Genomic DNA, 11314 nt, shown 5'->3' on the forward strand with positions numbered 1-11314 from the left:
GGGAGTCATGCGTGCGGATAAAGCCACATGATGCAGGAAGGGCTTGCGCTAATCCCTCGCTAATGAGGGCGTGTACCTGCAGACCGACCCGCCGACCGGCAGCAAATGAGGGCTGAACAACTCAAAGACGCTCACTCACACACTCACACACACAGACAGACACACACACTTACACACACACACAGGCGTGCCCTAAACTAACACACGCACACAAGTGAACAAACACTCTCTCATATTAAAATAACACATGTAAGAAATGTACTAAACATGAGGTTGGTACCAAAATGGGAAAAACAACACACACACACACACACACACACACACACACACACACACACATAGGTATGTAATGAGGTATGCACAAACATCCACAATGCAGCTCACAAAGAACCCCAAGACACGTGTTTGATTTGTGTGTGGATTGAGAGGAAGTCCCTGGTACAGACTGTGATCTCTGCTGTGTGAAAGTGCACCATGAGTGATTTAAATCAGAGGGAAGCAGAAAGGCCAAATATAGTGCTGCCCAGTCAGATAACAACCTCCATCAGCTAAGCACACTGCAAACAACTGGTGGACCAGATCCCCTGATACTACAGAGTTATTAACTCCAACAAGGGCCTGAATAATTCAGCATGTTAATCACACTGACACACACACACACACACACATTTATACATAAGCATGAACGTCCATACATTCACTTATACATGCATACTTCAGCCCATAGAGAAATAGACAAGGGCAGCCAAGCATGAACACACACACACACACGCCCATACACATCCTCTTTCCCCTTGCACTCACACAACTACACACACAGACACAGACACACACACACACACACACACACACACACCCTGGCATATTTACCCATGTTAAATCACCTCATCCCCTGAGGGGACAGCAGCATACCTGCAGTGATGGGAGCAGGTAGTGCTGAGTCTCCATCATAACGTGCGCTAATCAGATATTAATGCTTTACAAAAGCTGTTGAGGAGTACGGCCACAAATATGTGATTAGAATGTTCGCGAACCGAGAGTTCCGCACTATGACAATTACAATTAGGGGCAGCCGTGGCCTACTGGTTAGCACTTCGGACCTGTAACCGGAGGGTTGCCGGTTCGAACCCCGACCAGTAGGCACGGCTGAAGTGCCCTTGAGCAAGGCACTCAACCCCTCACTGCTCCCCGAGCGCCGCTGTTGATGCAGGCAGCTCACTGTGCCAGGATTAGTGTGTGCTTCACCTCACTGTGTGCTGTGTGTGTTTCACTAATTCATGGATTGGGATAAATGCAGAGACCAAATTTCCCTCACGGGATCAAAAGAGGATACTTATCCTTATACCCTCAGAGATTAGACTGAAACTATAGATCATTTGCATAGAATTCTAGAAGGAACCGCAGGAAATTCACTCTTAGACAGGTTAAGGGCGAAAAACATTGATCTATCAACCACAAACACCACTAAACCATTCGATCAAAGGCTGTAGGCTACTCAAGCCTTTAGAGGTATTCTATTTCAATACAATGAATTATACCAAAGCTGGAGTGAGCTGTTTAGGGAAACTGTGCTTTTATAACATTGGAGACGGGTAACATGATATCAATCAATAAAACACCACCAGTCCACATTAAAACTGCATGACCTAGATTTCTGTGAAAGGGCCTCACAATCTTGTTCAAGTTAGTGCAAAACAGCATTTGCAAGACCTGTTGAATCACACCCATAATAAACTATTTTTGTTGAAATTGGCGAGTGAAACCAAGATGGTGCTCTGCTGTTACTAAGAAATGTATTTATTAATTTATTTATTTATTTATTTATTTATTTATTCAGAATTGCTCACATGTTTGAAGAATCACTTAGGCAGTCCCAAGAGTCAGTGCATTGGATTCCATTTTGTCCATTCCTATCGATGAGACGTGGTGAGACGTGGGCTGTCTTAGCAGTGTCCAGCCAGCGTTTGACGCGTGGCTGACTGATGGTCTTGATTAAGTCCTGTTCTCTTCTGGGCTGCCCCACTGCTCCACCGATTGTATAATGTGGCCTTATCAATGCATTGGAGTTGAGTACATGCTTCTTTTGCATTGCAGGGGCTCTAAGTCTGGCACTGATTGGAGCGCTGTGAGGGGGAGCTCATGGCCTCACGCCATTTATTTGTATGTGTCATGACATTTGAAATGACCACCTCAACTCTGGCAGTGTATGCAGTTCAGATTATATTCACACACACAGAGTATGATGAACATCTATGACATGTTTCAAAAGTTAGAATATGTCACTATGAGGGACTCATAGATAGATAGATAGATACTTTATTGATCCCCAGGGGAAAATGTAATTTCCCATCACACATCACACACAAACACACACATACACATACACACCCACACGCACAATCGCACATGTATGCACGCATGCACGTCCACACACACACATACACACACGTGTGTACGTGCACACACATGTACGCGCACACACGCGTGCACGTATTTACACGCACACACACACACACACACAAACATGTACATACGTGCACACACACACACTCCTACATGTACACACACACACATCTATGTACGCACACACACTGTCATGACCACACACATACGTACGCGCACGCGCACGCACACACACACACACACACACACACACACACTTCAGCAGTTTGTGTCCCCCTCTCCTCCAGCAGGATCCCTGAGTGACATTTAGATAAAGGCAAGTGAGAAAGGTCCAGGAGATGATGCGAAATGCTTGAGCAAATCCACGGCGCCCTTTCCCCAACTCAGAAGTCAAATTATGGCTCAGAGTTTGACATTTCCATTGTATTGGCAGAGTGGTGTTTTATTCGCCTAATTATCCCATTAGGGGTCCCACTGATCCCATGGCCACAGCTAATAAAAAGAGGTATAGAAGGAACGAGGGAGAGAAAAGGGAAGAGCGAGGGAGGACAAGAGGGAGATGAGAGAAAGAAGAGAAAGATGGTGGGGTGGAGGTCTTTGTAGCCGGAGACCTTGACGGCTCAGAGAGCCGCTGATTTCATCTGAAGGTGTGAACTGAACAGCCGGGTTTTGCAGGGTTGTCTACGGTCTCTGTGTCATGTAGCTCTCGCTGAAAGCTGGTGTGTGCTTACAGTACGTGTGTGTGTCTGCTTGTATCCTTCTGTGTTTGTGTGCTCACACTTGTGTGAGTGTGTGTCTATTAAAGAAGGAGGAAGGAGGTAAAGATGTAGATTCATGGAGAGAGAGAGAGAGAGAAAGAGAGTCAGAGAATGAGAGTGTGAAAGAAAGAGAGAGAGAGAGAGAGAGAGAGAGGTTTCAAGCGCCATTAATTGGATCATTCCTCAACCCATGAAATCAAGATGTGCCTCATACCAGAGAGAGAGAGTGAAAGAGACAGAGAGAAAGAGAGTGAAAGAAAGAGAGAGAAAGAGAGAGAGGGAGAGAGCACCGGAAAGAGCGAGAGCCAGAAAGTAAAACTTGTGTCACCTTTTCGCTGGCACATTTCCCTTTCTGGGAGCAGTGTGTTCTCCACAGGGTGTCCACAGCTGTTTATTTATACACTGGAACGCAGATATCACCGCACCTGCCCTACCTCAGCTCCGCAGCCCTTTGAAATACCACACCGCGGCAGGAGGGTACATTTACACGCCTTCCTGAGCCCCACACACTGTTCCCTCCACACACAGCAGCCCCCACCCCCGCCCCCCGCTCTAGAGCACACAGAGAGAGAGGGAGGAAGAAAGAGAGAGAGAGAGGGAGGAAAAGAGAGAGAGAGTGAGATAGAGCGAAAGAGAGAGGGTGGAAGAGAGAGGGAGAGCAATCTGGTAAAGCTTTCACCACAAACAGTAACATCAGCCCTTTAGCCACTGCAAAAAAAAAACCCTTTGTTTGATGAACAGTATAGTTTTGAATTTCAGGACAAGCATTTAAAGATGTTTCTCATCCTCGAGAGGGAGATGGGTTAGGTGAAATCAAGATAGCTAAAATTCGCTCAACCTAAAGTGCCCTTAAGATATTCAAGTTGCTCATTATAGCATGCAATCTCATGGAGCTCAATGTTATCATTATTTCAATTAATGTTATCATTATTTCAATTTCACTGGTTTAACCTGACCATATATTACATGTGTGTGTATCCCTCCTGTTGTGTTCGCAGTCAAATGTGATCGATTGACAATTATTTTCTCTCAAAAATATTGTTAACTTATTCTGACTACCATGAGTCACCATGACTTTGTTAACACAGAAACACACACACACAAAATTAATTTTGATAATTTTCATAAAAATTTGAGTGTTTTATTTAACTTTAGAACACCCAAGGTTTAATGCAGCGGTCATTTTTGACCGGGAACACAAAACTAGTAAACATGAAACGAACAAAACAGGAACCCCTCCTGTTTTACACACGTGCACATGCACATCCTCTGTTAGTCACTCTTCATTGGCTTTCTACAGCAGCCAGAATTCAATTAAAATCCCTCAGGACACTTACTGGATCTGCACCTTGCTATTTTTATTCCATGATCCGGCTCTACGTCCCCTGTCGCCCACTTTAGTCCTCTGATGAGCACCTGCTATGTCGGCCTTCCATCAACACTAGAGGAGTCTTCTATTCTGTGATTTCTCGTTGGCAGAATGATAATTCTTTTCATTGTAGTAATAGCTTTGGGATTTTCCAAACTTATCTGTTTCTTCTAACTAATTCATTTTCCAGAGTGACAGTTTGTATATGTTTATGATTATTGTTATTATTCTGTTAAGTTCTATTTAGTCTATTAATAATAGTATGCTTAGGCTATTTGCTTTTTTTTATTTACTATAATCTATTATGTACGCTTAACTAGAGCGAAGATAATAATTGTGTTAATTATAGAAAAGGGCAGCCTGACAACAGGTAACAGTGTGGAATATTAAGTGTGTGAAGTAAAGTGCTTTGGAATGAGCCAGGTGTCTTGACACGCAGGCCGGGTCAAACTCCGTTCCTCGTAAAGATGCAGAGTGAAAGGGCAGGCATTGTGTTCCAGCCCTCACAGGTTACACATAAACCTCTTCTATTAGTGCATGTGGCAGATGCTGTGCCCTTTCCTAGACACGTGACCTTCTAGAAGTTCCGACTGCAAGGTCAAACAACAGACTGGCAATCCCAGCAGAGGGCTTTAGACCTCACGCTTGACCTTGGCTATACATCTGAGAGATTGTAACACACATGCAAAGCAATGCATTCTTCTGAAGAGGCTCAATATAAGGCTTTGTGACTTTGGCTAAATAGACCAGTTCCCACCTCAAACATCTGCCACAGAATGGTTGTGTCTCCATGGCAACAATTTGCTACACACCATGTTTGTTGAAGAGGATTAGAGAGGGTGCAGTTATGTATGCAAATGGCCATTAATTGTCATGTGGAAAGTACCTGAGAAGTGGCTTAATTGACTGAGACCCGGGTCAGTACATAATTAGAACAGTGTGCAAACAGTTCCGGGCTACGGCAAGCCCAGAGGCTGGCTGAGAGCGAGCTCATTTGGCCCAACACGTGATGTGTTTGTCTGACAGATGCCCCTATCCCGCTGGAGATGTATGCGTGTTGCATAGCCTCCCATTATCTATGTAAACAACAGCAAACAAAACAGCTTTTATCAAAGATCAATTTGCCATATGTGGGAGGTTAATTTTCCTCTCAATGCTCTCTCTCTCTCTCTCTCTTCAGTTCAGTTCCTTTCTGATTCCCCGCTCTCCTTTTCCCTCCATTTCTCTCTCTCTCTCTCTCTCTCTATTTCCCTAAATGTATCTATTTTGTACTGTATCTTTCTGTTAGCTCATCTATCTATCTCTCTTCATATCTCTCTCCCTCTGTAGTCATCTCTATCTCTCGTTCCTCTATTCTCCAAACATACTTTCTGAGTGTAATGCTTCCATCCGGACGAGTGTGTGGTGAATTGCGCCAAGACTCCTGTTTCTGTTAGTGCATATCAATCATTGTTCATCTGCCTGCTCCATCTAATGCCTCCCCCGATGCTGCTGGGGGAGAGTGCCAGACACACAAATGAGTCAGTGCAAACAGACTGCGCCATTAGGAGCCTGTTGTCTCCCACTTCCTAACGTTCTGCTAATGTTGGGTTAATGTTTGCTCCTCCTGAAGTTCAACTTCCAACAACAATTGTATTAGTGGAGAGGTGTTACTTCTTGATGACTTGGAATCCCGTCAGACAGATAATAGTCATTCATGTGCTGTGTCTGTGTGTGTGTGTGGGGGGGATAAAGAGAGAAGGAAAGTGAAGGCTCTGGCATGGTCCTGCGTCACATTTGCGTGTGTCCAAGACGTGCGTCATTTTTGCCGTGGACGTGAAGCATACTCCAACTTCTGCTGTCCTGAATGCGCGTTAAATCGTTAAGGTTAGCGACTGCGCACCACGCAGACACAACCACCAAAGAAGCCTGAAACGCCTGAAGAAAAGAAGAACGTGGGATGTGCCAGCACTGAACGAAGGAAGAGCTGATGAAGGAAAAAGCCCCACGCAGTACGTTAAGCCTGTCTGCTGGGAAGTTTGATAAGCTGGCCCATCGCATTGCTCCATTTATCATCCACCAGAACACACACAGCACACCTGTTGGTATAGCTGAGAGACTAGCTTAGCCTACTTGCTTATTGGGCTACTTAGCCTATAGCTAAGTAATAAAGCTATAATGCCTATAGCTAAGTGACTCGGTGCCGCGAGGGCAGCAATATTGGTGCGATACAAAGTAAAGACATTTTTCTGAACACAGCAGTGTCATGGTAAGAAAGAATTGTGCGTACAGATGTCCTCAATTAAATTTGTATTGAGTCTTCACACCTGCCTCATACCAAAAAGTATTAACCAAAAACCTGTAATTATGACATGTCAATAAAAGTTTTGAAGTATGTGTTCATAATGTATAATGTCTCACTGTGATAATGGGTGTATTTAGAGCGAGAGGTAGCCTAGGTTATTCAATTATTATTATTATTTATTTATTTATTTATTTATTTATTTTTTATTTGCAAACATCATTGACATTACAGAAAATGCAACACTACGACATGCACATGAATACTACATACGACAAACAGACGTACATTACATAAACACATACTGTAACTTAACAAGACATCACATTGACTTGGCTTCCACAAACATAACACAACATAATGTAGCGGACGGAATCTACATCCGCATAGTAAGGGTTACGCCTGTTCCCCGGATGACTGGAAATTACAAGATCTGTGTCCCTAACCCCCAAGTCAATTCGCCTCAGACCTATGCTGCTTTCACTAGATGAATAGAATAGTTTAGGCTTCAGGATTTCAGTGTCACCGTGATGACCTAAAGAGCATAACACGTTCATAAGTGTGGGTTTGTTAAGTGTCACTTACCCTGTGTTGTCCCCAAACTACACTATTCTGACAGCAGAGAATGAGACGCCCCTACTCCAGAGACGATTACCTGAAATCAAAATTAAGAACTCCCCAGCGGAAACAGTATTTGAAAATTAGAAAATAAGTGCTGGTTTATTATACTATCGCACTTGTAGAAAGATATGAGATAAAATACAATGAAATAAAATATTTTGTCAATCAAAACAATCAATGAGTTTACCCCTCACTCTTGACAAATGTATAACACACAAAATGGTTGGCCAACCTTTAGATGCCGAGCGCTCAAATAATGCTATTCTTAATGTTCAATGAATTCAATATGGAACCCTTCAGTTCAATGTCACAAATGTCAGAATATACTATTCAACCTTGAAGTAGCCTACTAACAGTTATTAGCAAAATTGTACAATAACATTTGCCATAATAACAAAGATAACGTGTTACAATAATCAATGTACTGCTTTGGGCATAAAATGTCTCAGTCCAAAATACCCAATTCAAAACGAAAGTGTTCAAATGAGCTCCTTGTAATTCAGTCTGTATGGTTTAACAAAAATTATTAGATTAACTTCCTCTTCTTTACACAGTCTGTAGCCGTTAACAAAGTAGCAAAACAAATAGCAAAAATCCTTCGTTTCAGTTCTAGCAGGAGCTATTCCACGGTAGCAAAAATAAACAAAAATGAAAGTCCACTCGCAATATAGTTGCTGGCAAATGACACAAAAATAGGTTACTTCACCTCACGTTGTCACTTTAACTTTCACCCGGCCGCTGACGTCGTGGAGCAGTCTGTGGTTGGCAGGGAACCGGTGAACTTAGCAGCGTGGGGAGCCCAATATCAGCTAGCCAAATCGCAAACGATAGTTTAACTCTCCTTCCCTCGGCAGGTGCACTGAGCCTCACACTCGCACGTAAGCTTACACACTCCAAAAGCCAGGAGGCAAACAGAACTTTGCGCTACTCACTTAAACTTTACTAATACTGAACATTAACACCGTTCTTCTTAATTATATCTTCCTATCGCAGCCATTCACACGTTACCGCTTTTTTCTCTCTCCACGTATCTTCCCCTTCTCCCTCCAACTTCCGGTGCAGATCTACTCCACACTTCTTCTATGGTATTTCTAAATGCTGATTGGTTACCGATTAAAATATTTTAAAAGTAAATATAATTTACATCTGTCACATTCCCCCCCTTCAAACCCTGCCATACCAGAGACTTCTCCACCGGCACCAGGGACTCTACAAGAATAGAACAGAATTCAGTCAATCAATACAGCAGAAATGTAGGGATTACATTGGGTCTAAATAAGCATTTTTTCTCACACACATTTCAGTTACTGTATGCTTTCAGACAAAACAAACGTAAAGTCTCAAATCAATAAGGCCAAAAAAAAAAGTATTTCACTTCATAACATATCCCTCACGATACCTCACTGGTATTTGACCCTAGTGCTTCTCTGTGGGCGCCTCGGTCTGTCAATTTCATTATCTGACCCTGAGTCATCTGCTTCCCCAGATAAGTCCCCAGGTAAATCCCCAGGTGCGGACCCTCTCCCCCACTAGCATCATAAACTGCTTCCTGCCCTACATCCTGTAATTCCCCAGACTACCTCCCCGCACCCTCATCCGGTGTTGGTATGTCCTGAAGTGTGTGAGGAATGTACACTAAATCTACAGGTTCAGTGTCTGAATGACATTCAACCCTTTTGTGCCTGGGTGCAATATTCTCTCTAACTGGTGTTTGAAAGGTGCAATGTTTCATTTGATCACGATGCACTACTTTGGAAGGACCCCAGCTTCTGGCTTGACTGTGAACACCGCAAGTCAGGCTGATTCTGCTTGACAACTAGATAAGCCCCTGATTCCCATTTGTCCTGAATCTTGTTCCTTCCTCTTGGTCGGTGGTTCCTCAGCAGCACCCGGTCACCTGGCCTGACAAGTGCAGCACGGGACGCCGGTCATAGAGCTGTCGCCCGCCAAGAGGAATCCTGAGCGGCAGTTCTGGCTGCCTCTGCCGCCACCTTCAGCCTCTCATGGTGGTCAAACACCCAATTATCAAGGTTATCAACATCACCCTGCTCCAAGTCCTTTCCCCCCAACACATCCTGGGGCAACCTAGCGTCTCTTCCAAAGAGGAGATAGAAAGGGGAGTATCCAGTCGAGGAATGAACGTGACTATTGTAAGCCATCACTAGTTCGGGGAGATACTCCTTCCAGTTGGCTTTTTTCTCTGATGGCAAAGTTCTAAGCATATCGCATCGCCCTATTAAATCGCCGCGATTGAGCATTGCCCTGGGGGTGATACGGGCTGGTGCGACTTTTGGAGATGCCATAAATGCGACAGAGTTCTTTGATGACGCTTGCTTCAAAGTTGCGCCCTTGGTCTGAGTGAAGCCTGGCTGGGCAGCCATAATACACGAACCAGTGTCTAACAATGGCCCTGGCAGTAGTCTTTGCAGACTGATCTTTAGTCGGGACAGCAATGGTAAAACGCGTGAACATGTCAGTTAAAACTAAAACATTCTCAAAGCCTCCCACCGACCTCTCCAGGAAGGTGTAGTCCATGGCTAACACCTCTAATGGTGTGGTCACATTGGTGCATGTCATTGGGGCTCGGATTTTTGGAAAGACATCCTTAGCTAATGCACAGCGTTTACATTGCTTTACCCAGCCCTGGACATCCTTGCTCATCGAAGGCCAGTAGTAACTCCGTCTCATTCGTGCAAGTGTGCTTCTGTCACTGAAGTGACCTCCGTGCTCATGCTCCATACTGAACACATGTTTCTGCAGACACTCCGGTAACACCAGCTGGTGCACCTCTTCTCCATCCCTCGGGTCACACAAGCAACGGAATAACACACCATAGCGTATCTTCAACCGTTCCCATTGAGAAGATAACCTTTTCAGTGCAGGTGGCATTTCCTGTAGTTGGTGCCTATTGAGACGGGCATTTCTTTTTTACCGCGAATTGCCAGTGGGCCCACGCTTAGGATCATCGGCCTGGAGTTGCTGGAGCTCTTCCCAGCTATGTCCATAAACTTTTTTTGCTGTGACGGCAGCTTGAGAGGCAGCATGCACATCAGGCCCTCTTGTGCCCACCTCTTGTCCAGGCCATAGACAGGCACGTACCTCATCAGCCTGTATGACCAGGAAGTCTTTGTCGTTGTCAGCAACCTCTGGCTCCTGTGTCTGGGGAATCCGGGACAGTACGTCTGCATTCGTGTTCTCCCTTCCTGGCTTATAATGCACATCAAAATCATACTCCGCTAGCTGAGCGACCCACCTCTGCTCTACTGCACCAAGGTTAGCAGTCTCCAGATACCGAAGCGGGTTATGATCGGTCACGACAGTGAACTTGGAATACATTAAGAGATCCCGAAATTTTTCCGTAGCTGCCCATTTAAGGGCTAGTAGCTCGAGCTTAAATGCACTATAATGTTTGTCATTTCGCTCTGAACCCCTGAGGCCCCGACTAGCAAATGCTACAACGCGTTCTACCCCATCTTGCCGCTGACTGAGCACCGCTCCCAATCCAAGTAAACTTCCATCCGTAGTAAGGGTGAAGGGAAGCTTAAAAGTCTGGGTATGCAAGTACTGGAGAAGACATAAGACATCCCCTTAGATTATCAAAAGCCCCCTGACATTCTCCGCTCCAAACAAAAGGGACAGGATGTTCTCCCTTTCCCCTCTTTATCTTTCCCATTAATGAATGCAACGGCTTAGCCAACTGAGCAAAATTTGGGACAAATCGCCTGTAGTATGACATAAATCCAACAACCTGCCGTACATCTTTCACATTCTTAGGAGTAGGCCACTCTTGGAGCGCTTTAACCTTCTCCATATCTACCTGAACACCTGCTGCTGACACAATATGGCCCAAGAATTTAACCTCCGTCTTCAGTAAGAAACACT

Source organism: Alosa alosa, chromosome 14, assembly GCF_017589495.1.
Source record: "Alosa alosa isolate M-15738 ecotype Scorff River chromosome 14, AALO_Geno_1.1, whole genome shotgun sequence".
NCBI lineage: Eukaryota > Metazoa > Chordata > Actinopteri > Clupeiformes > Clupeidae > Alosa > Alosa alosa.